Raw genomic sequence first — 23,203 nt, 5'->3', positions numbered from 1 at the left:
ATGTGTCCGCCGATATGTGAGACAGATAATGTGCCATCCCCTTTCCCCCAAGACCAAATTGTTAAGAGCGTTAGCTCTTCCTCAAAATAATAATAAGTTTCGTGATTTCGTGGGGCCTGCTACCACCATTGTTCACAGCGCCATCTGTGCCAGCAACTACTCATCACGTTTCGAGATTTCGTGAGGTCTCCTACCACCCTGAGATCAAAGCGCCATCAGTAGCTGCAACTAGAAAACAGCGCACCTCGCATTGAGATTTGTAGCGCTCTCTACAATGGCATTGTAGAAGCAGCCACCTGCCGCGTGCCAATGATGACGTCACGGTCGAATATGGTGGATAGAGGTGGAGCTGTGTGAGCATGAGGTCAGGGGACGAAATGGCAGCGTAGTTTCAGTTTCTCGAATACAAGATTGTGGCCATTAAAATTGGTTGTGCCCTCTCATCCCTCCCTCCACCAAACATTATCCTAAACCGGGTAGGCAAACTGTGCCGTTAGGGGACCGCTACACAAGCATATACATTCGTTCCTTTATATATGCTCCGACACCAACGGGCACCCATTCGGGGACAGGTGTATTGGGAGCGAGCTCCACCACTGGGGCGACTGGCTCTAGCGTCGACTTTACGTATAGTAAGTGGGATTGCCGGACTCCTCTTACTGTTGTGGAAGCAGGCGCAAGATCTGGAGAAGCGTCTTGCAAGCTGAAAATTGCGTTATTATCTGTATTTTTGTGCTAATGGGTGCCAACACTGTACATTCTGATGGTGTGCGTCGCTGGGAGTGCTACGGTTCATTTCAGCTGTTGCCATGGTCGCTTACTATTCGGTGCCTCAATGCCGGATGTACGCGTGAGAGCTCGACGTAAGCTTCCATTTCTACCCGAAATGCAGGAAGATGCGCGAAGCTTGGATGATCAAATTGCGAATGGGAAAAGGCGCAAGTGCTCATTCTCGTGTGGGCTGGCAGGAAACATTTCGGTCAGAAAGACTTCGTGTATGGCGCTGGCGCTAAACTGTTCGGTGAGTAGTGGGCGACTGAGCCGTGCGCGTTACCGCCCTCGCGCGTATCACTTGTGAAGCTAACGAAGGCGTATTGTTGGCAGGATGGAAAAGGCGCTGTCTTCTACGCGAAGCAGTACCGACCCAGAACCTGTCTGTCCGATCTTCGCACCGCCAGCCGTCAAGTCGGCGTCGTCGAAAGAGGGTAAAGAGCCGATGTAGGCAGTATGCATGGGGCCGTGAGCGCGGTTATCGCAGTTTCGCGCATAGCTCGTCATCCTGGAAACATATTTAAATGTTCGGAAGTCAAAACCATCGCATTCTGTGCATGTTTAATAACGCCGTTTTAGATTGCTGCGCCTGTTGTTATGAGTGGCAAAGCTTTTGGTACTGTGGTGTTGGTCTGGCCTGTAACTGATAAATTGACGCGTTCATTGTGCCGCGAGTCTCCTAAAAGCTTGCTTATGACATGTGAATTCCACGGTAAAGGCAATTTTCTGATTTGGCACTCCTATTCTTGCCGATGTGACTTTTTCTCATAGCCACTTTAATCAGTGCGTTTGTGGCATGTTCATATCTTTGCTTTTCATTTTTGTGCCCCTTGTGCGAACATATAAGAGTGCTATTTAAAACAGATAGAATAAATATTCGCGTTTTATACATTATGATATCACTGTACGTCAGTGCTAAGCTAAAATTTTGTTTGCACAAATGAGCGACGCAAACAGACGCGAAGTATTAAATGACGGACATTAATGAAATACAAAGGCCAGGTAAACTGCTTTTCATGTGATGGGTAATCATAATTTTGTCTGTGTAGCATTACGTAACGCCTGTTTATGAACTGAGATTTGTCATTTGTTCGTCAACAATGCCATTAGGTAGGAATTAAGGCTGATATTACATTCAAAGAAGCGGGCGTGAAGAATTTATACCTACTTGAATTGCAGAGGCTGTGGTTGACTGTTGTAATTGTCGGCTTTTGTGCAGCTAGAAATTTGCAGTACCATTGTAGGAGAGACATATCTGAAGCAGATTTTTATTTTCAGAAGTCAGGCCATTACGCCACATTTTCCCTAAAGAGAATTTGGTCCCATTGCCTGCACATGACCCTGAGAAGAAGACAACACATCTGACTTGGCAGAAATTGAACTTAATGTGCCTGACTCAGGAAGTGATGCAGATATCAGTCCCAGCCCAGGTAGAAATCAAGGTATCATTATTAGATACATGTTTATTTTATTATTTCATTCATTTATTACATATGTTAATTACAGAGATATATTTTATTTTCAGATATCCCTGCCGATCTTCAGTCCATAAGGAAGGAGATTGGTGTGCAAGTTAGTACGGTCGATGCTGCACGACAACAACCACTGAGCACGCCAAGTATGCAGGGAGGAAAAGATTTAAACATATTAACTGGGATTCCCTGCTTTCAGCTGTTCTACAACACGTGCGATGTTTACAGTGACAGTCAGATAGTCATTCAAGCAAAAAGCTTTTACTTACCAAATGAAGATGCGGTACTGTTAACTTTCGTCAAGCTAAATCACAACATGTCATTTTCACTGCTTGGTGTGCTTTTTGGCATTCTTCGCACCACAACGTCAGAAATATTCAAGGCTAATGTAGTAATCCTAGCTGCAATCTTGAAGATGCAGTCTTCTGGCCGAGCAAGGAAGCTGTTGTTGATAATTTGACTGTGTACCTTAAGGACTACTCGAGTGTGAGAGCTGTGTTAGCCTGCACGGAGATCCAAATTCAGAGGCCACAGGATATGGAGTCCCAGCTGTTGGCATACAGCTGGTATAGGGGCGTGTACACAGCCAAAGTTTCAGTCTGTGAGACACTAGGAGGCCACATCAGTTACGTAAGTGAAGCTTATGGTGGTCTGGCATCTGACTCCCACATAACAAAGGAGAGCAAAATACTGGAAAGGTTTCTCCCTTCAGTTGATAGTGTCATGGAGGATAAAGGATTCTTAATAGACAAACTCTGCCTCGAGCATCACATCACAATAGTGCGTCAACCGTTCGTACGAAAGAGAAAGCAAGTTGATAAACATGAAGCAGAAAAAATCAAAGCATTAACGTTGAACGTATTAACTTTGAACGTGCCATTGAGCGCATGAAAGTGTTCAAGATTTTGGTGGGGAACTTGGGCACAGAGTTTTTTGCTTACATTTATTCTGTTGTACAGGTCATTGCGGGAATTTTGAATTTATCTAAGCCCCTTTTCTTTTGTGACAAGTTTTTGCTTAAGTAGAACGTTACCAAAGTACATATGACATGTGTTCAAGTCGTTCTTTCTTTGGATTGTGGTTCCTATGGCTCATTTGTTAATTCGCTTCCACCAAATGGTGCAGATTTTTCTATATTGTTAAGTGAGATCAGCATTGTATTTGCTCTGCTCTTTAAAAAATTCTTGTTTTGCATCTTGTTACCAGTGTTCATCATCTATTTCAGTTTCGTTACTTCCTTTAAATGTGCACATTAGATGCGTTGCTTCTCTTGACAAAAATGTTTTCCTATAATATTTAGTATTTTCATTTTTCTCGTGGTTTTTTTTCTTCTTTGCATCAGTTCCTCCCAATGCATTCCTGGTTTGGAATCTCAAGCTATTCCTGCATATCACTAATTTATGCAGTGAACAGCATGACCCAGAGAAAAGGTGTATTGCACAAAACAAACACTTTATTTACAGCCATTAGCATAAAAAAATGAATAATGGTGAACACCTACTGTGCTTAATGAGTTAAAAGGCAAGGTAGCACGTAAGACTTCAAAAAATAGACAGCCCTGTCCACAACGTCGATAAAGAAAGACTTGCTGAATATTTCAGCAAGCAGCAAGCAGTTTTCGCTCTCTTGAAACACGAGACGTCTGCACTCGATACCCTTGCCAATCCCATCTGCACCTGACAAAAATACTTGCTAGTCTTCTTTAGACAGAAGCTTACAGCGTCAGTTATTATTTCTTTGGCTTTGAATTCTTCTTAACTGATGGGGAACTTCACTTCAAGAACTGTTTGAGTGCAACAGTCGCATGTAACTAGCCCATCTGGACTGGCGCCAATGCATGGGTGCTGGTCTGAAATAAGAAGCCCGCACTGCATATATTCGAGTTTTTGTGCTGACTTACAGCTGAATAGGCCTCCTTTGCTGTCTCTTCTACTAGAGTGCCTCTTACCATTGCAGATGACTGCACTGAGTTCTCTTTCAGAACCTCTTTTGGAAGATGTCGCACATCATGCAGTCCCATCCTTGTTTTAAGTGTGTGCACCCGTGTATATAGAGAATATGCAATTGATGCTATTAGCATTCCTTTTTTGTATATCAGCCAATCCTGAGAATCTGCTTGGGCCTCTGTTAGCTTAGTTATCTGTTCAATTTCCGTATTTGTGTACGCTTCGTGCACGTAGCCATAAATCTCGTCTACAGAGAGCATTCCTGCTGCAATGGCCTTCCTGGCAGCTTCAAAAAGCGCTGGTGGCTTCTTAAATGCCATCATATGTATGGCCTCCTGCGTATGTTGCACTCTCTTGACACTGCTTATTAAGTTGAAGACTAAAAGAAGTCTTCATGGGCAGCAGTGGCGCTGCATCGTTGCATGAATGGTCTCCTGTCGTGCTCTTTGAGCATTTACTTGGCACCGTGCGAGTCAGGTGGTGACTACGATTTCATAAAATAAAGTTCAAATTTTAAGGTGTACCTTAAACAATAAATTCCTATGCATTTTTGTGTTTGAGAAGGTGGTTTTTACTGAATAGCAATACATGAAAAAGCATCTACTTTTCCCTGAAACCATTGATTTATAGGTATTTAAACAGCAGGTTGAAGTGCCATGCACAAACAGTGATAATGCACCGTATAAGAGTCTGCAGACAGTAAGGAAGCTTGCTAATTTTTTGGCATTGGAACATTTAAACTGGCAAGTTTTAACAAGGTGTTCAGTCACGAAACAGCCTGCATCAAACAAAGCCACCTACATAATATATCCACTTACTGCCTTCACAGTGGCGGAGAGCAACACAGTTGTACGGCAATTCTTTCAGCAGCCTCTTCAGCACGTCGCCTTCAGGCACCTTGATGTTTTCATTTTAGCCTACAACTTGAAAGGTTCCATCAGCCTACTTTCTTGAGCACACCTTACAGCATTTTCACTTCCCATAAGCACTTTTTAATCCTCTTCAAGGACACAACGCCTGAACTTAGTGTATCTCTGGTGGTGTTGCGCAGCTGCCATCAGGAAGCCTGGTGCTTCTCAACTTGATAAGCGCTCCAGATCCTCAGAGTGCACTGAAAGACTCTTTTAGTGCCCTCAAGCTTATGAAAAATCTAGGTTGAAGTGCGAAAAAAGTTTGACACAAAATTAAACAACACTTTTTGCCAGTATATACAGCAACATTTCCTTGTATTATTTATTTATTATGGTACACATAGCACCACGACATCACAGTTGGGGAGGGGGTACAAGAAGGCTCCACCAATGCATTTAACAAATCGTTTCTTCCTTGTGCGATTGAATTCCGGAATAACCTACCCGAAAACATTGTTGCTGAGACTAATTCTTCCAACTTTAGGCAGCTACTCATCGAACATTTTCAAGAATAATAAAACCGTCCTATACCCGTTGTCAACTACGATGCACTGTAAAACACCAAACACTTTGCTGGACGCGTTCTATTACTGTAGTATGTATTTCTGTGTGCTTCTTCTTCCCATTTTCTTTCATTGACTATATTAATTTGTTTCTCTTTTACATTGCCATGTTTTCTCAATTTTGATTGAATTTACTATGTATGACCGTCGGACACTGTATCCCCACTTATGTAATGTCCCTACGGGACCCTTAACGGTTAATAAATGATGGTGACAAACGATGAACAGACATTCATCCGAAGCCCGAATGGCAATATGATCGCGTTCAGTGCCGATGGAACAGATAACCTGAAAGACTGCTCTGCACAGTTGAAGATTTTTCCGTGTCATTCCCATCGTTCACTCGGCTATATACGAAGCTCAAAGGAGCAGTCGAACGGCGCCCTCCCGCCGGCGCTGACCGTAGTCACTCGCACCTGTCACAGAAATCTTGCTACCGAGGTTCTGTAATCACTTACCTCTGACTGGTGGTGGCGGTGTTGCAGCTCCCGTAATCTCCATAACGGCATCAACAACGCTGGTCTTCGAGCACAGCCGTTGCAGTGGCGAAAACTCGCCGGCGTACACTCCACAACAGCTCGCTCATTCGGGGCGTGCTTTGTTGCCGGATGGGGGGGGGGGGGGCAAATGCCTCAAATAGACTTGAACAGGCCCAGACCGAAGCAAATATTTATTAAATAACTGAATGAATAAGTAACTAGACCATTAACGCGCAACTAAAGTGGACGAAAGAGCATCGCTCAGAGCAGCTCAACGCGCGCTTTCCATCTTATTACGTCACAAGTTCGCCGGCGAGAGGGGGCGCCACGGTATGTCCTCGCTCACAATACCGAAGTTGGTAGGCAAATAAAACCCTATGGGTTGTGGAGTACAAATAAACCCACAATTAAATAATAGGTAAACATTGTATACAAGCAATTAGTAATTGAAGCGTTACCGTATCGCACCGCAAGCCGAATTCTAGGCCCACCTTGGCCCCCGAAACGAAGAAAATTTCGTTTCGGACGTATTTTGAGGGAGTGCAAATCGGCAATCGGGGGTTGGGGGGTGGGGGGGTAGACGTGCATCGTAATTTTTCTGATAGATGGCGCCAGGGGGCGTGCGTGCACGCGTAGCCCAGCCTGGTGGCAATCCACCCCGTTTCAAAGGATATTTCATTCCGTTTCTCGAGACGAGCGGCGCGTTCTTCGCATTCTTCATCTCGTAAACCAAACAGCTAACGCTCGTTACTTCAACGTCTTCCAGACGGTGGCGGCGACACCTTTTTATTCCATAGTCCTTCACTACGGCGCCTCTTGCTTTCTTCTCTTAAGGTGGCGGTTCCACTGCCGCCATCTTGCGAGTAGTTCAAATTCTGCCACCAGGCTACGACACTGATCCATGACTGGGAAAGTGTCTACCCGTCTTGCCCCTGAGCGACCCGAGACTGGTTCTGGTTGAGATGTGTTTCCGGTCCTTTCTTGACCCACGCGATGAGTGAACGCTTTTCTTTTGTTGCTGCGCCTGCCTTCAGAGGGTTACAGATGAACCATGGCAAACCCGGCTGCTTGTCCCCGTCGTGCGTGGGGGGAGGTGTTGGCTGGGGTGGTTCGGCATGCTTCTTTCTCTGCCTGCTCCTTGCTGGTTTTTCCACATCCACACACGGTAGCCTTCTGCGGCTATGTAGCCAAGGCTAAGCATAGAGGGAAGAAGGGCCTTGTCTTCGCGAGTGGAGCTTCCTTTGTTCGGGTTATGGTTGTGGAAGGGTGAAGGGAAAAAGTTGGAGAGCCGGGACAAAGAGGGTACCGTCTTTGCCCAAACGGCATCGGAAGGGGGATTATCTTTGTTCGGGATAAGGATGCGCGGCACGGGAACAAAGGACCGCTTCCCTCCCTCTCTTGTTTAGCCTTGGCTCATTTGAGGGTATGTGCCGCTTCGTTCTTGCGTTGTACCCGACTACAGACTTTTGTATTTTCAATGTCGATACATAAGTGTTGGCAAAGAAAAAGAAACCCAGCACGCAGTAAGCGAAAAGGGAAAGCGGACGACAAAAATAGAAAGGTGTGATATCATGCAAATTATACATGCTTTTTTATGTCCCAGGTATATGCTTCTGGCGTTTTTTTTTGCACTGAACCTTATAGTTGAAGTCGGTGCCTTTCTTTTGTTCTTTCTGCCCTCGTCTTTTGCGCGTACAATCACTTCGTCCCTGTTGATGCATAGTAATATTAGTAGTAGTCGGAACACTCCTGGTGTAGAGTGTAACCTGCCAACTCGAGCGCTGAAAAAAAAATGTTTTTTATCAAATATTGTTACATCTATGATAATACAACTGTAACAAAGACAGCTAGACAACTTCAGACAACGCTCGACGGATGCTTGTCCAACCATAGAATCTAGGGTTGGTGAAGAACAAGGTTTAGAGAAGTGGGCAACTGTCAATTTCTGTTTACCGCTGAGATGAATCGATATTGCACAAGAGACGTGAAATTTCTACCGAGAGGGTTATCACCGCAGCGTGTCGGAATGAGTTCGCCTCAGAAAAAAAATATTCGTCGTACATGCGGCGGCATCTTGCAACCAATTCGGGACGGTCAATTTGAACAGAATTTTGCCAAGGTTTACAAAAATGCAGCATAGATGCATATCATTCACGAAGCGGACTAAGTCTAAACACTGAACGAGGAAAGGGGGGGGGGAGAAACGTTGTCAAAAAAGGGGCCAGCTATAAAGGAATAGTTCTGTGGGCACTTAGAGCGTCCCCCTCCCCTCTCCCGTTAGGACCCTGAACTGTGTGCTCTTATTTATGTTAGACGTACACCCCCCGTCAAAAGTATACGGCCCAAGGGGTTTGCTTGTGAGGCCTGCTGCGTGCCTCGTTATGCATGCCCAGCGACCTCTCGAGAGAGGAATAGCATCGCTTCCTCAACCCTCCCAATCTTTGGAGTGCTAGATGTGCTAGGGAGACCCGCTAAACAGCTTAGAAGTAAACCCCTTGGGCTGTATACTTTTGACGGGGACTGTACGTCTTTCTTCTTGCTTCCAGTTTGCCTTATTAGGTTGCTTACTGCCTTTAGAATTTTCCATCGCGTGCTGAAATGTATATCTTACTCGCCTTGCGTCATTTGCCCCGATTTGGGGTTGGTCAAAGATAGAAAAAGCGTGCGTGCGTGTGTGCGCGTTCACGCACGCGTACCTGGAAATTGAAGCGACAGCTGTTATTTTCACACCGTCCGTTGTCAGGCAGCTATAACATCCTTGAGATATTTTTTGATATTTTTTTTTCCCGCGATATTTTATTTGACACTGAAATGCGATGCCAAGAGCGGCACGCTATGGAAGAACGTTGGCAGCTGCTTCCTTGTCTTGCTTCAGCTTCCCGTAATAATGCACGCGCTAAAAGCAGAGTGCATGCCTTTGTAGTTTTCGAACCAATATATTGGGCGGACTACTGTCCATTATTTCAATGTAACCGGAGTGTATTGTCATATTTATTGCACAGGGAACACGTAAGAAACGTGTGTACAGTCATGAAATTTATGAGCGTGAATACGGGAGCGCATGGCAAGTATCCTCAAGACCTACTTGTGGCGACACGCGGCGGCTGCTTTTATCAACGTGGTGGAAAGGGCTATGCCGCCTTGCCTGCTTCCAGCAAGCAGGACACACATCCCTTTCCACTTTGTTTATGAAGGCGACCGCCGCGTATCGACAAGAGTAAGGTTAGAGGCTATCTGCCACGCGCTGCTGTGTTCACGCTCATAAATTTCACGACTGTACTTTTGTGTTGAGCCCGCCCTTTGGTTTCATGGGTTAGTAGCAAATCATTTTGAGATGGGCCAGTTGCCATGCATTCACACATTCGCAGCAAAATAATTCGCTTACGATTTTCGCTTACGTTAACATTTTTCGGTAACTTGAGGTGTCACGTTACTAGTTATTTCTTATTTCAATTGCCCCGCTCCGCCTATTTTTCAGAAAAAGAAACGCCGAAAATGTTGTTGCAAGTAAACAACATCTACAGACCGGTGTTCTCGACGACCCTTGTTGGGGCTCACATGCATGCCAGAAAACACCTGCCCTTGACGACGCACTCAAGTAAAAAAAAATGCACGAACACGCATTCACACACTTGTCCCCACACCACTCACGCACGGAACTCTCTAAAGAGTGCACGCATGCCGAGCCACCAATAGACCATTTGCAGAAATCTGTAAGTCAGTTTCTCTGTAAGCTTGTTTTCCAACCAGAAGGTCTTGTTCCTAGGCAACACTCTCGCATTCTTTGTGGAAGCAGTTCCCCTTCTGAGTAAACTCAGGAATGTCGCCAGTTTACTTCAAGATGGCCCCAAGAGAGCCGTCGAAAGAGTACAATGGTACAGAACAGAAAAGAGGACTGCAGTCAACCGGCTTTAGCACTGAAGTATCGGAAAAAAGAAGGAAATGGACCTTTGTCCCTGTGCCGGCAGTAGTGAGCTACCTCATACTAAACTTTCTAAAAACTTTCTGCTCAACAACACTGTCACTCCAACTTTCTCCCTTCATAGTCATACAACCCCCCCCCCCTTTCTCCCCTATCTTGAACAAGGAACAACCCACTCCCCCACTAACAACCCCACTAGGAAGAGAGGCAAGCTGTCCGATGACAGCTTTGCAGTGCAGCTGCAGTAACAGCAAGTTGTAACTATTAGAAAGTTGTCGTTGTTTATCAACATTGTTTTCAAAATAAATTTTGTTTATTTCTATCTGCAACTGCGGCTACGTTTCTGTTTATTGAGTTCCTAAGCGAGCGAGGCTGACTTTGAACACCTTGACATAAACACTAACATTTTTGTGATAATTATGCAGGTTCAAGTGACAAAAAATGTTCATGTGCGCAAATACACTTTTTTTCCGGAACTAAGCATTCCTTTATTGCTACACAATTTCCGCGTAATTTCGTAAGCAGGAGCACACCAGAATTACTGTAAATTTGTTGAGTTCAGCTATGTTTTCTTTGTGAGGTCGGAATTATGTGAAAAATGAGCTTTATAAAATTGTTATTTTCAGTTCTTACAGCGAAGCCGCAGTGTAATTATGGCCATGGAGTAGCGGCAAAGTAACGTGCGATCCTTTTTTTTCGGCAATGGTAGGTAACGTAGGCGGTAACGCGTTCTTTTTTTTTAGCGTAACGAGTAACGTATTTAGTTACTTTTTTTCGATAACGCCTACAACACTGGTTGTACCCGACTTATAGATCCGTTCGATTCGCCTGTACCACATGAACTGGTTCCCGCGGCACTCCAGCTCACATGGCTTCATTTCAGCGGTGAAACACGGTGCGCTCTGAACCACGGCATTCGTTTGAAAGTAGTGCGAGTGTAGTTCAGGAAAACTGCAACCCTTCTCAGTGGTTAGTGCCGAAATAGTGCAGCTGCAGCCGCCATGAAGGCAGATGATGGTTTGCGCGTAGTGATAAACGGCGGAGACTCAAGTATTTCCACTCGTCGACAAGCTAGAACACTGCTCGAGTTCTCCAAAAAAACGGCTACACGTGACTGACATCACTGTAAAAAACAAAGACGTGCATGCAGCATGATGCACGTCGACACAGTTCAGTCGCGTCGTTTCGCGCCAGCTGTCACGAGGTGCACATGCACGCATCGAGGCTGGTTCATGGCAACATTTTATTGTGATGTGCTCTTTGAAGATTTCTTCACGAGATACGAGATGTTGGCAGCCGCTGATGTGGGGTGTAAACAGAAACAGCTGGCTGCAATTCACTGGCGTCACCAAGGCTAGCAGACGACCAGGCCTGCACTCGACCATCCGTTTTGGAAGCAGACAGTGCCAAACTGCGCTCAAACCACGGTGAAAGACATAGCCTACTATTACACCGTGGCTCAAACTGCCGGAACTAGCGCTACACACTCAGGGGCACCGCCGCACAGCTTTGCCGAAATGGTACAGCGAGTGCAGGCGAATCGAGCGCTCTCCAACTTCCCCTCCACAGCACAGCGCTAGCCGGAACAACGAACAACCGACGGCACGAGGCAAAATCCTGTCTCCTTCCTTCTTCAGCAATGCCAAAGCTGTCCTCGAAAAATAAGTTGACGCCTAGAATGCTTTTCGTAGCGTCAGGGAGAGGCGGGAGAGGCTATGGAGAGCGCGCGGCAGCGGCGGTGGCCCCGGCACGCTAGCTATGCGCCGCTACTGCGCATGCGCAACTGGCGAGCGCGGCGGCGGCACCTGAGTCACCGCCGCAGCGACGACGGCGGGCGCCGTGTGACGTCACTGCTCCTCGCGCATGCGCAGTACCTCCTTTCCTCAGCTCTGCGAAATGGCTAGGCGACTCGCGTAGTGTTGCTTTCGCAAAAAGCAATCCAGCAAATCAATATGGTGTAAATCTGCTCGGAAGCTACAGAGGGCAAAATGGAAGGGAACGTGCAAATATTGTAGAGAAATGATTCCCTCTCGTGAACACCTCCTGATTTTAGGTGTTTGGCAGCGCCACACTTGTCATTTTTCTGAACTGTGACCATTTAGTACATGTGCGCTAATGTAGATGGCGCTACTTACTACATTTATCGCATGTCGCTGCGTTATTGCTAATATTGTTTGTAATTTGTGGACTTTGTAGTCGATAATTTTTACAAGTTGAATAAAAGAATAAGAGCCCGATATTTTAAGAGTATATTTACCTGAAAAATAGAAGCTGCGGAACGTTCCGAGAGCTTGTGCCCTTCATAAGCACAACGAAAAAGGTAGCTAAAATCAACATTTTTTCAACTAGACAGTGCACGTTCCCCAAAAGCCGTAGAGTAAAGGCGATGCTTAGCCGCGTAGAGCGCAGTACTAAGTTTCTTTACGCAAAATCTCAGAATTGTGAAGTGCTGGTTAACTGAACAGTATTGCATTCCGTTTTTAAATATTTCGAAAAAACGCTAACTTTGATCAGGAATAACTTTTAAACTAAACTAGGCAGATGACTGAAATTTTCAGAATAGATGTGCAATCAGACGTTCTTAAACTGTACAAGAAGTCGCCGCAGTGCAATGCATATCCCAAAAGTTATTGCATATTATATTGTTCTGTTTTCTATGCTTTTCAAACAAGCGTGGCTAATAAACTACTCTATACACGTACTTCTAAATGCTTATATATGCGCACTAGCATCACATCTCAAAGTATCTCGAAATATATTTCTCTAGGTGCAAGAGGTTTCTCAAAATTTTGCATTTCCTGAGACAAGTTGAGCTCAACTGCCAGTTTTCATCTTTGCGTTTTCTTTTACAGTTGAAACAAATTTGCAGCTACCGTTAAAAGAAATGCATCTTTTGAAAGCAGAGAAAACTAGCTTTTCGGAGATATCTGAACCATATTTATGAAGCGAACGAGCGAGGTACAGTCGACGTACAAATATCGCCAAAAATGGTTCCCGCTCACCGCCAGAGTGGGACCGCCCCCTTTCTTTACTTACGGGCGCGCTTCGGGTGTACACCGAGGTATACGAGACAGGCGTCATTTCTTTGACCTCTAGCTATATTCAAGATCAAACTTGCGGCCCAATGCCTCCAAAAGGAGGCGTAGTGAAGATTTTCGCTTCAATATCTGCAGGGTTTGCGCGTCATTTGGAACCGCATTTGGTTCCATATCTCTGAATACAATGAGCAATAATAAAGTTGTAAATATTGTCACGACCTGAGGAGCCGTGCAGGTAGACGTCGGGGGGAACAGAAGGCTAGGCGCTTTAATCAGACAGCCAGGGCCCAAAGCACAGAGCCAGAGCGCCTCGGGAGCCAACAACACTTCGTCGTCGTCGTTGACTAAGCGTGGAGGCCGCGCGCCGCGTTCGGCACGTGGCATTATTCCCCCCCGCGAAATCAAACACCGTCTCGGTGTGGAATGGGTTATGTACAGGGAGAGAAGAAGGGGGAAAAGAAACGAAAAATATGGGTGAGGTGAATTATACATCCGGCGCTAGTTGAGAGGTGAGGAGAGTCAAGTTCACACGTGGGGTAAGGAGGTAAAGAGGCGACACACAGCGTTCACACAGCGCTCAGACACGCGAAAAGTACGGTTTTAGGCGCACTACATGGACGACATCAGGCCGTTGACGCTGACGGCCGGCGACCACAGTTCCATCGGGGACAACTTCGTAGTTGAGGCTGTTCAGGCGGCGCAGGACTTTGTACGGGCCAAAATACCGATTGATAAGCTTTTCGCACAACCCCTTGCGGCGCAAGGGTGTCCACACCCATGCCTTGTCACCCGGCTCGTAGTGCACGTCCCTGTCCCGAAGGTTATAGTGTCGAGCATCGACGGATTGCTGGTCCTTGATGTTCACGCGGGCCAGCTACGGGCTTGCTCTGCGTTTTCCACGAAGTTGCCTGCTTCAGGGGTTACCTCATCATCGCCGTACGGGAGCATCGCATCCAACATCATGCGGACCTCCCTGCCATAGACGAGACGGAACGGGGTAAACTGGGTGGTTTCCTGCGTCGCTGTATTATATGCGAAGGTGACGTACGGCAAGATCTCATCCCACGTTTTATGTTCAACTTCAACGTACATCGAGATCATGTCCGCTAATGCTTTGTTGAGCCGTTCTGTTAGACCATTGCTTTGGGGATGGTACGCTGTTGTGGGTCGATGAGCTGTGTGGCTAAGCGTTAAGACGTCACGTAAGAGCCGGGCTTGAAACGCCTTGCCTCGGTCAGTAATGATGATCGATGGGGCGCCGTGTCTAAGCACGATTTCGTGCATGAAGAAGAGGGCAACTTCGGCGGCAGTACTTTGCGCAAGGGCCTTCGTTTCAGCGTAACGGGTCAAGTAGTCGCTGGCGACTACGATCCACTTGTGGCCGGACGACGAAAGAGGAAATGGCCCCAAAAGGTCCATGCCGACTTTGTCGAATGGTTTTTGTGGCGGCTTGATGCACTGAAGCAGCCCGGGAGGCTTGAGCGTCGGTTTCTTCCGCCGCTGACATTGCCGGCATGTCCGGACATAACGCTTGACGCTTGACGTGAGCTGGCGCCAGTAATAGTTCTGCCGGATTCGGGACAAGGTGCGGGTAACACCAAGGTGGCCAGAAGTTGGCTCATCATGGCAGGCCAGAACTTCATCTCGTAAATCTGACGGTATGACGAGCAGGTAGGTTGTCGGACTGGAAGTAGAGTTCTTTTTATAAAGCACCCCGCTCCGGAGACAAAACGATGATATCCCACGAGCTAGGTACCGTGGTATCTCAGGGTGCCCACCTTCGAGATGTTCTATGAGCAGACGCAGCTCGGCGTCGGCACGCTGTCTGGAGACGAGCTCAGACGTGCTAACGGCTCCGAGGAAGCTGTCGTCGTCGATGGTGTCTTGTGGAGGAGGTTCGACGGGAGCGCGTGACAGGCTATCAGCGTCGGTGTGGTTCCGGCCGGACTTATAGGTGACAGTGAAATCGAATTCCTGCAGGCGTAATGCCCAACGGGCGAGGCGGCCGCAAGGGTCCTTTAAATTTTTTAGCCAGCACAGCGAATGGTGGTCGGTGACGACACAAAACTGTCTGCCATACAGATATGGGCGGAACTTAGCTACTGCCCAGACTACGGCTAAGCATTCTTTTTCGGTGGTAGAGTAGTTCAACTCAGCGCGCGACAGTGCCCGGCTGGCGTAGGCAATTACTTTGTCGACACCGTCTTGCCGCTGGACGAGAACGGCGCCTAGACCGACGTTGCTCATATCCGTATGTACCGCCGTGTCGGCATCTTCGTCTAAATGTGCTAGGATTGGCGGCGATTGGAGTCGGCGTCGTAATTCGTTGAAGGCAGTCTGCTATTCGTTGCCCCAGGAAAATGATGTATCATCCCGTGTTAGGAGCGTCAGAGGGCTGACAAGCTGGGCGAAGTTTCTAATGAAGCGACGATAATAGGATCACTGCCCAAGAAACTTCGGACTGCTTTTTTGTGAACGGGGACCGGAAAGGCAGCAACGGCAGCAAGCTTCTCTGGGTCAGCTCGGATTCCATCAGCACTAATGACCTGCCCGAGAAACTTCAATTCGGTGAATTCAAAGTGACATTTTTGTGGTTTGAGGAAGAAGTTGGCGGAACGAACGGCTTCGAGGACAGTTCTGAGACGGTGCAGATGTTCCGTGAACGTTGCGGAAAAAATAATGACATTGTCAGGATAAACAAGACATCTCTGCCACTTCAGACCTGTGAGGACGGTGTCCATCATTCTTTGGAAAGTGGCAGGAGCGTAGCAGAGCCCGAAGGGGAGGACGCGAAACTCGTAGAGCCCGTCCGGTGTGATGAAGGCGGTTTTCTCACGGTCCCTATCATCGACTTCTATCTGCCAATAACCGCTCCTGAGGTCTACCGAAGAGAAGTACTTGGCTTGGCGAAGACGGTCGAGGGAGTCATCGATACGGGGTAGCGGATACACGTCTTTCTTTGTCACACTGTTAAGCTTCCTATAGTCGACGCAGAATTGCAGTGTTCCGTCTTTCTTCTTCACCAGGACGACAGGAGACGACCACGGGCTGCTTGACGGATGGATGACGCCGTCCGTGAGCATCTCTTTGACCTGTGTTTGTATAGCATCTCGCTCCCGAGGGGACACACGATAGGGCTGCTGATGGATGGGTCGAGCTCCTTCAGGCGTGATGATGCGGTGTTTAACTATCGACGTTTGTCGCACCTTAGACGACGACGTGAAACACGCACGAAACTCCCGCAAGAGGTCCTGGAGTTTCCCCTTTTCAGCGGATGAAAGGCCCGGATTTATGTTGACGTCGTCGAGCGCTTCTGCGTCACCTCCAGTGGTGTCCTCATCGCAAGCAAAACATTCGGCCACTTCCTGGGCATGGTCGACGTAAGCGATGGCTGTGCCACGGAATAGATGTCGATGCTCATTGCAAAAGTTGGTAATAAGGACCTCTGTCCAACCGTCATGCAGGCAGCTAAGGCCTCGTTTCACCGCAATCCCCTTAGTGAGTACGAGAGAGACATTAGGCTCGACAACCCGGAGTCCCCGCTGTGGTTCATCACAGGTAACTCTAGCGAGAATGCTGGCACGTGGAGGTACCGTAACGTTATCCTCGGCGACTCGCAGGGCGGACTGAGAAACCTGGTGCGCCGGCTCTGCTGTGGCCAATTTAGTGGAAAACGTAACCAAGCGATTCGGGAGGTCTATTATAGCACCGTGCTCACGAAGAAAGTCGATGCCAAGGATGACATCGCGAGAACATTCGCGCAGAACAAGAAAAGTGGCGACGAAGGCCGCACACATACCGAGTGGTGCTACATGTCCCCCCGCCGTACGTATGTCGGGGCCTTCCCACGGTGTCGTCACTTTTTTCAGGGTCGTCGCAAGCCATCCGCTAAGGATGGAGTAATCTGCGCCCGTGTCAACCAACGCGCTGACCTCCTTAGTGTCGACGAGAACAGGGATGTCCAAGGAGATCCGGCCTTCAGCGCGGTCTGTCGATGGTTGTGGGGAGGGACTCAGTCGGTGCGGCGGCGGAAGCTGGTCGACGACTGGGGTTGCGACGTCGGGGCGATTCGGGTGGAGAGTCGGGGAAAACTGTGCGGCGATGCGGCGTTCTACGTCGGGGCGAGTCGGTCGGTGCGGCGGTGGAAGCTTTGCGCCGGATCGGCGTTCGGCGGCCTCGCCTCCAAAGGTCGCCGGAGCTAGTTTTCCCGATGTGGGATCGAGGAACCAAGTTGTTCTGAGGCATAACGGGACCCAGAAGGCGAAGACCGGCGTGGAGAAGGCGAACGCGACTCGCGGCGCGGAGACGGGCGGCGGGGAGGAGGCAGGGAACTACGCTGGCGGTTGACATACTCGGCGATGTCCTGAGGGTGCTCTCCGGGTCGTGGACGGGGACTTTCAAGAGCAAATCCGCGCAGACCCATTTCTCGATACGGGCACCGCCGGTAGAGATGGCCGGCTTCACCACAGTGGTAGCACAGCGGGCATTGATCCGGAGTGCGCCAGAGATCAGTCTTCCGCGGTGGCTGGCGCCGATCAGCCCAGTAAGGGAGCGGTTGAGCAGCGTGCACCGCGTCCACTGGAGGGGAGTAAGGGGAAGGCTCAGGAAATGGGGGTGGGCGGCGCACGACGTCCGCGTACGTGACTGGCTGAACAGGGGCCGGGTACGGCGCGGGAACGGATGGGGCCGGTTGCGGCGCCGGCACGACCGCAGCTGTTTGTGCCCTGAGCGCCTGCTGAACTTCCTCGCGGATGACGCTGGTGACGGAATCGATGCGAGGGGCAAATGTTCCATGAAGGTGCTGCAGCTCCTCGTGGACCACGGAACGAATGAGTTCGCGAAGGGAGCTCGGGTTCATCCCGGAATCGTGGTCGAACCGGTCCAACGTGGACAGCGACGGCACTGGACGCAGTTGCCGGGCGTACTGATTGGCCCTTTGCTGCAGCAATTTCTCCATGTGGGCGGCGTCGGCCAGAAACTCCGCGACGGTGTTGGGCGGGTTCCGTACGAGACCGGAAAAGAGCTGGTCTTTTACGCCGCGCATCAGGTGCCGCAGCTTCTTTTCTTCACTCATGGCTGGATCGGCGCGATGGCAAAGACGCGTCACATCCTCTACGTACATTGCAACACTCTCGTCTGGAAGTTGAATTCGAGACGTCAGGGCGCGCTCCACGCTCTCCCGGCGGTCACTGTTGGCGTACGTAGTCAGGAGCTGACGTCGGAAGTCCGGCCACGTAGACAAGGTAGCCTCACGGTTCTCGAACCACGTGCGGGCAGAGTCTTCGAGGCTGAAATACACGTTAAGGCAGCTTGGTCGTGTCGTCCCAGCCGTTGAAGGTCGCAACCCGTTCATAGTGTGCCAACCAGTCCTCGGCATCCTCGAACTGGCCACCGTGAAAGGGCTTAGGTGTTCGTGGGGTCTGAAGGGTCAGATAGGTGAGGCTGGTCGAAGGTACAGTCATCGTCACGGCGGGCAGTGGCGTCGCCATGAGGGGAGTGAAAGTCGAGGGTTCGCCTTCACGAGCGGCACGAGGGTTCGCCGTCACGACCTCGGGGGATAGGCCTCGGATCCTCCGGCTGGCACGATGGACAGGGGTAGTCACAAGAGGCGGGCGCGTCGAGTCTTCCGCAGGAGAAGGGATCATCAATCGCACCTCCACCAGTGTCACGACCTGAGGAGCCGTGCAGGTAGACGTCGGGGGGAACAGAAGGCTAGGCGCTTTAATCAGACAGCCAGGGCCCAAAGCACAGAGCCAGAGCGCCTCGGGAGCCAAGCAACACTTCGTCGTCGTCTTTTACTAAGCGTGGAGGCCGCGCGGCGCGTTCGGCACGTGGCAATATCACCGAAGCTATATAAATATATACTGTTTTGTGTAGGCGCCTTTATTGTCGTTTCTAAGAAAAGTAGATATTTAACAAATTAGATAAATGCCAGTAGCTTAGCTCGGCTATGCCAGGATATACGTAGCGAAAGCTGAGGCACAGCATGGTAAGCCTTGGTTAATATTGATTGCAAGTCTACGTTAGTCTGGTTGTCTAGCTATGTTGTTCTCGCATTAAAGACGACACAACTGAGGTTTCGGCACACGCAAGCTCTCCTTTTCAATCCTCCGACATGTTATCATTCGTGCAACGCAGCTGGCGAAACGAGCGGAGGCGAGCGCAAAGGCGAGGAACACGATGTGACGTCATACGAAACGGCGGCGGCGGCGAGCCGCGCGGTGTGACGTAATGCCAGATGGCGCGGCGAGCGCGCAAAGCACAGTAACCATCTCACATGTCTCGGTGGAGACCCGAACCGCTCCGTAAAGGAAGGAATAAAAGAGGGAGAGCAAGACGAAAAACTGAAAATTTAAAGTTGCATTTTGAGGAAAGGCGCGGCGCTGTGGCGGAACTGTGGCTCGGTGCTACTAGTGGCTCATGCGCAGTTGTGACTAGGGAGCGAGAAAGAGAGAGAAATATCCGCGGCGAAGCGCACGCTGTGACATCATATGCCTCCTCGGAGTGCGGCCACGGCGAAATCGCAAGTTTGCGGCCAGTAAAGCTTTCGCTCTAAAGGTCTACTACTGTGTGTGTTTCAGTATGGCTACCTATGGAAACCGCCAGTCGCTCGAGCACAAACGTAGCCAGAGAGATGCAGCTTTCCGCTTTCGACCGGGGATAACCAGAGCTAAACTACCTGCAATGATTTTAACCCGCTGAGGTGGCTCACTGGTTAGAATGCTCGTCTGCTCAAGCCCAGGACGCAGCGTGCAATCCCGCTGCGGCGGCCGTGTTTCGATTGATGGGAATTTCAAAAGTCGCCCTACACTACGGAGGCTGTCCCTTACTTCATTCTCTCCCAACTTCTTCAACTTGTCTTTCCCGGCAATAAACTGACACCTAGGAGAAGTTGAACTTAGCCTGCATCGAAAGACCATGGCATTCGAACGAAGAAGAGACCACTCCAACGGACACCGGAGCTTTTATACGCTAGAAAAGAACAAGACATAATACAGGCGTTGGCACCACCGCCAAAATACGCAAAAACCGTGTATGCGCACCGAAGTTTTGCGCAGATCCCACTTTCTATTATCCTTCACTGCCATTTACATCAAAACGACAGCAAACGGTCGTTCTAGCTGCGCGAAAGCTACTACAACACAGCTTCGGTGGTAGTTGATAACGCAGGCAATCTAATCACCGCGCAACTGCAGGTAGCGTCAGGATAGCGGAAGCGGAGGAGGTCGCTGTTGCGCTGGCAGCGGCTTAGGGCCATCGAAAAGACGAACACTGGTCATCCTAACGGACTCAAAAGAGACATGCAGAATCGATACGAAAGGTAGAATCTGCAGGGCTGCCTTGGCTATCCTCAGCGAAGCAGTACACCTCTAAAAAACAGCAACCCACAAATTAATCTGGATTCCGGCACACACGGGGATAGAAGAAAACGAAAGGGCAGACAGCTTGGCTCGAGATATCACGTACCGAGCCGAGCGGCCATACGCCCTGGGCCAGCACTTCACCGTGGAGATCGGATTTTCAGAATACCTAAACTACCAAAGAGGTAGGAGAATTAGATACTCCCCGCCACATAAGGGCCTCACACAACAAGAAGCAGCTAGTTGGCGGAGGCTGCAAACGGGAACATTCTTTAACTTACATATACTTAGCAAGATGTATCCTACACAGTATAGGAACACATGCCTGTGGTGCGGGGCAACCCCCACGCTTTACCATATAATCTGGGAGTGTAAGCGAAACTACACGTTCCACCAACACAAAACGCTGAGTGCGGAGCAGTGGGAGAGTCGGCTCACCAGCTGAGAGCTCGCCGCCCAAAGGGCAATGGTGCAGCACGCAAGCGAAGCAGCGCGACTCAGTAGGAGCCCTGGACTAGGGCTCCAACCCTGCTTTCAAGGTCGAGTCTGCAGCGATGCAGACGAAGACCGAACGCTAAACACTTAATGGACCAAATAAAGTTTTTCTCTCTCTCTAGCTGCACACTTCCAGACTTTTATTTCAGTGGCGGGAAAACTATTAATTTCATTTTGCTCTGGCATGAGTCTTTTTTTTTCTGCCTGACAAACGTCAACATAATTGCAAAGAGCAATTGAATAAATTTTTACTGAGAACAATAATTGCACTGAGCTTCCCTCGGTTTTCCTTGAAACAGCCCTGATGATAGGATGGGATAGGATAAACTTTGTTTGCTCTAATTACAAGGTCATTCAACTGTCCGAAACAATCCTTCCATCTTCCTGATGGTGATATCTTCTGTCTGGCAGGGTTGGTGCCTTTATTCCAGGACTCCACTTAGGGTGGTTGCTCGTCGGGAATGCTGTATGAGCACCCGTTGTATACACAGGTTGCCGCTGGAGAGCGCCCCCTCCCACTGTTCCGCACTTGGGTTTTCTACTCTATGGAATGCTTTGTTTTTGCTGCATTGCCATGTAATGTGATAAAAGGTGTGCTTTGCGCCGCACCATGGGCATGTGTCCCTATATTGCCCAGGGAATATTTTGCTTAGAATGTTTAAGTTTGGGAAAGTTCAGGTTTTCACTTTCCGCTAGTGTACTGCGTCATATTGGTTTAGTATGCTGTGGGGAGGGGAGTATTTTATCCTCGTTCCTCTATAATAATTTAGTAGATCTGAATACGTCGAGATCACCGTCATGAAGTCCTCAGGGTCTCCGTCCAAGCCAGTTCGGTTTGTATGCTCTCGAGCGATCTTGTCGACACTTTGGTTGCCTTTCCCGGTATCCAAACCGGGTGTGTCTGACTCGATTTTTGTATTTGCCAGCGCGGAGGAGGATCTGGAGCGCTTTGCGGCCAATTCAGCCATTTGTATAATTACGGCATACATCCTTAGAATCTGTTAGTATTACAAGGGGATGTATTTGAGCGGTAGCCCTCCGCGGTCGCTAGAGCAACAGCCATCTCTTCCCCCTCGGCTTCCGTACATTCCCGGGCCGACGCGCAATTGATTTCCTTAAAATCCAAGCCTATCACTGTCGCTAAGACCTTTTGCTCTTTCGTTCCTCGTTTCCAAGGATAAACCGCGGCGTCCGTGTAGACCGTGTTCGCTTTGGTTGCTAGGTGTTTATCTACATATTTTGCCTTGGCGTTTCTCCTGGCCGTATGTAAATTTGGGTTAATGTTTTTAGGTAGCGGTCCTACCTTGGTAGAGCTGTGGAACTCATGCGGTAGGTTCGCCGTTCTTTGTTCTTCTCTGATTGATTCTTGATAGCCCAGCCTGGCCAGGAGTTTTCTGCCGGTGGCTGTCTGCTGGAGCCTGAGTATCTGTGATCCCAGTTGCGCCTCCTTCAACTCCTCGAATGTATTGTGTAGCCCGAGGGCCAGCAGCTTCTCCGTTGAAGTATTGTTTGGGAGGTGTAGCGCCGTCTTGTATGCTTTCCGTATGATGGCGGCGATCTGTCCTCTTTCACCCTTGTTGTTGTTGTATTAGGGGAGGGAGAATGTGATTCGGCTGATTATGAGGCTCCTAACCATCTTGAGCGTATCTTCTTCCCTCATGCCACTTCGTTTCTGCGACACGCGGGTGATCATGCGAGCCACCTGCGTGGTCGATTGCTTCAGAAGGTTGTTGATGGTGTTTGTGCATCGCTGTTGCTTTGCACCCACATTCCGAAGATTCTGATGACTTCCTTCTCCAGTATCCGCTGACCCTCTAGGGTAACGTTGAGGGTTTCTTCGTTTCACTTTCCTCGCCTGACTCTCAGGAGCTCGGACTTCTCCGTTGAGCAGGCGAGGCCTCCTGCCTTAACGTAATCTTCCACGCAATTTGCTGCAGCTTGGAGTTGTTCTTCTTTATCGACATAGCCGCAAAGACCAACTGAAGAAATATTTACTGAGAACAATAATTGCATTGAGCTGTCCTCGGTTTCTCTTGAAACACCCCTGACGAACGAAATCAACCAGAATCCCTCCTCCGCAACCCATTTCTGTCTTCCGTGGGGTGTCCAGCGCTAGTGGTAGAGTTACTGGGTTTTCCTTTCCTACAAAAAATATATATGTAATTTTAATGGCTTCGCTATTGCGTTCTGAACGTGCTGGCGCGTGCGCGTACGGGCCGGGCCGCCTTCAGACAACAAACAGTGT

At 49.0% G+C, this 23,203-nt stretch overlaps 1 pseudogene; it reads left to right on the top strand.

Moving 5' to 3' along the window:
• Window positions 1-997: 997 nt before the first annotated feature.
• Window positions 998-16,994, top strand: LOC144119210 (uncharacterized; annotated as a pseudogene).
• The last annotated feature ends 6,209 nt before the right edge of the window (window positions 16,995-23,203 follow it).

The sequence above is a fragment of the Amblyomma americanum genome, chromosome 1 (assembly GCF_052857255.1).
Source record: "Amblyomma americanum isolate KBUSLIRL-KWMA chromosome 1, ASM5285725v1, whole genome shotgun sequence".
Lineage (NCBI taxonomy): Eukaryota > Metazoa > Arthropoda > Arachnida > Ixodida > Ixodidae > Amblyomma > Amblyomma americanum.
This window is presented reverse-complemented; position numbering and strand designations above follow the sequence as displayed.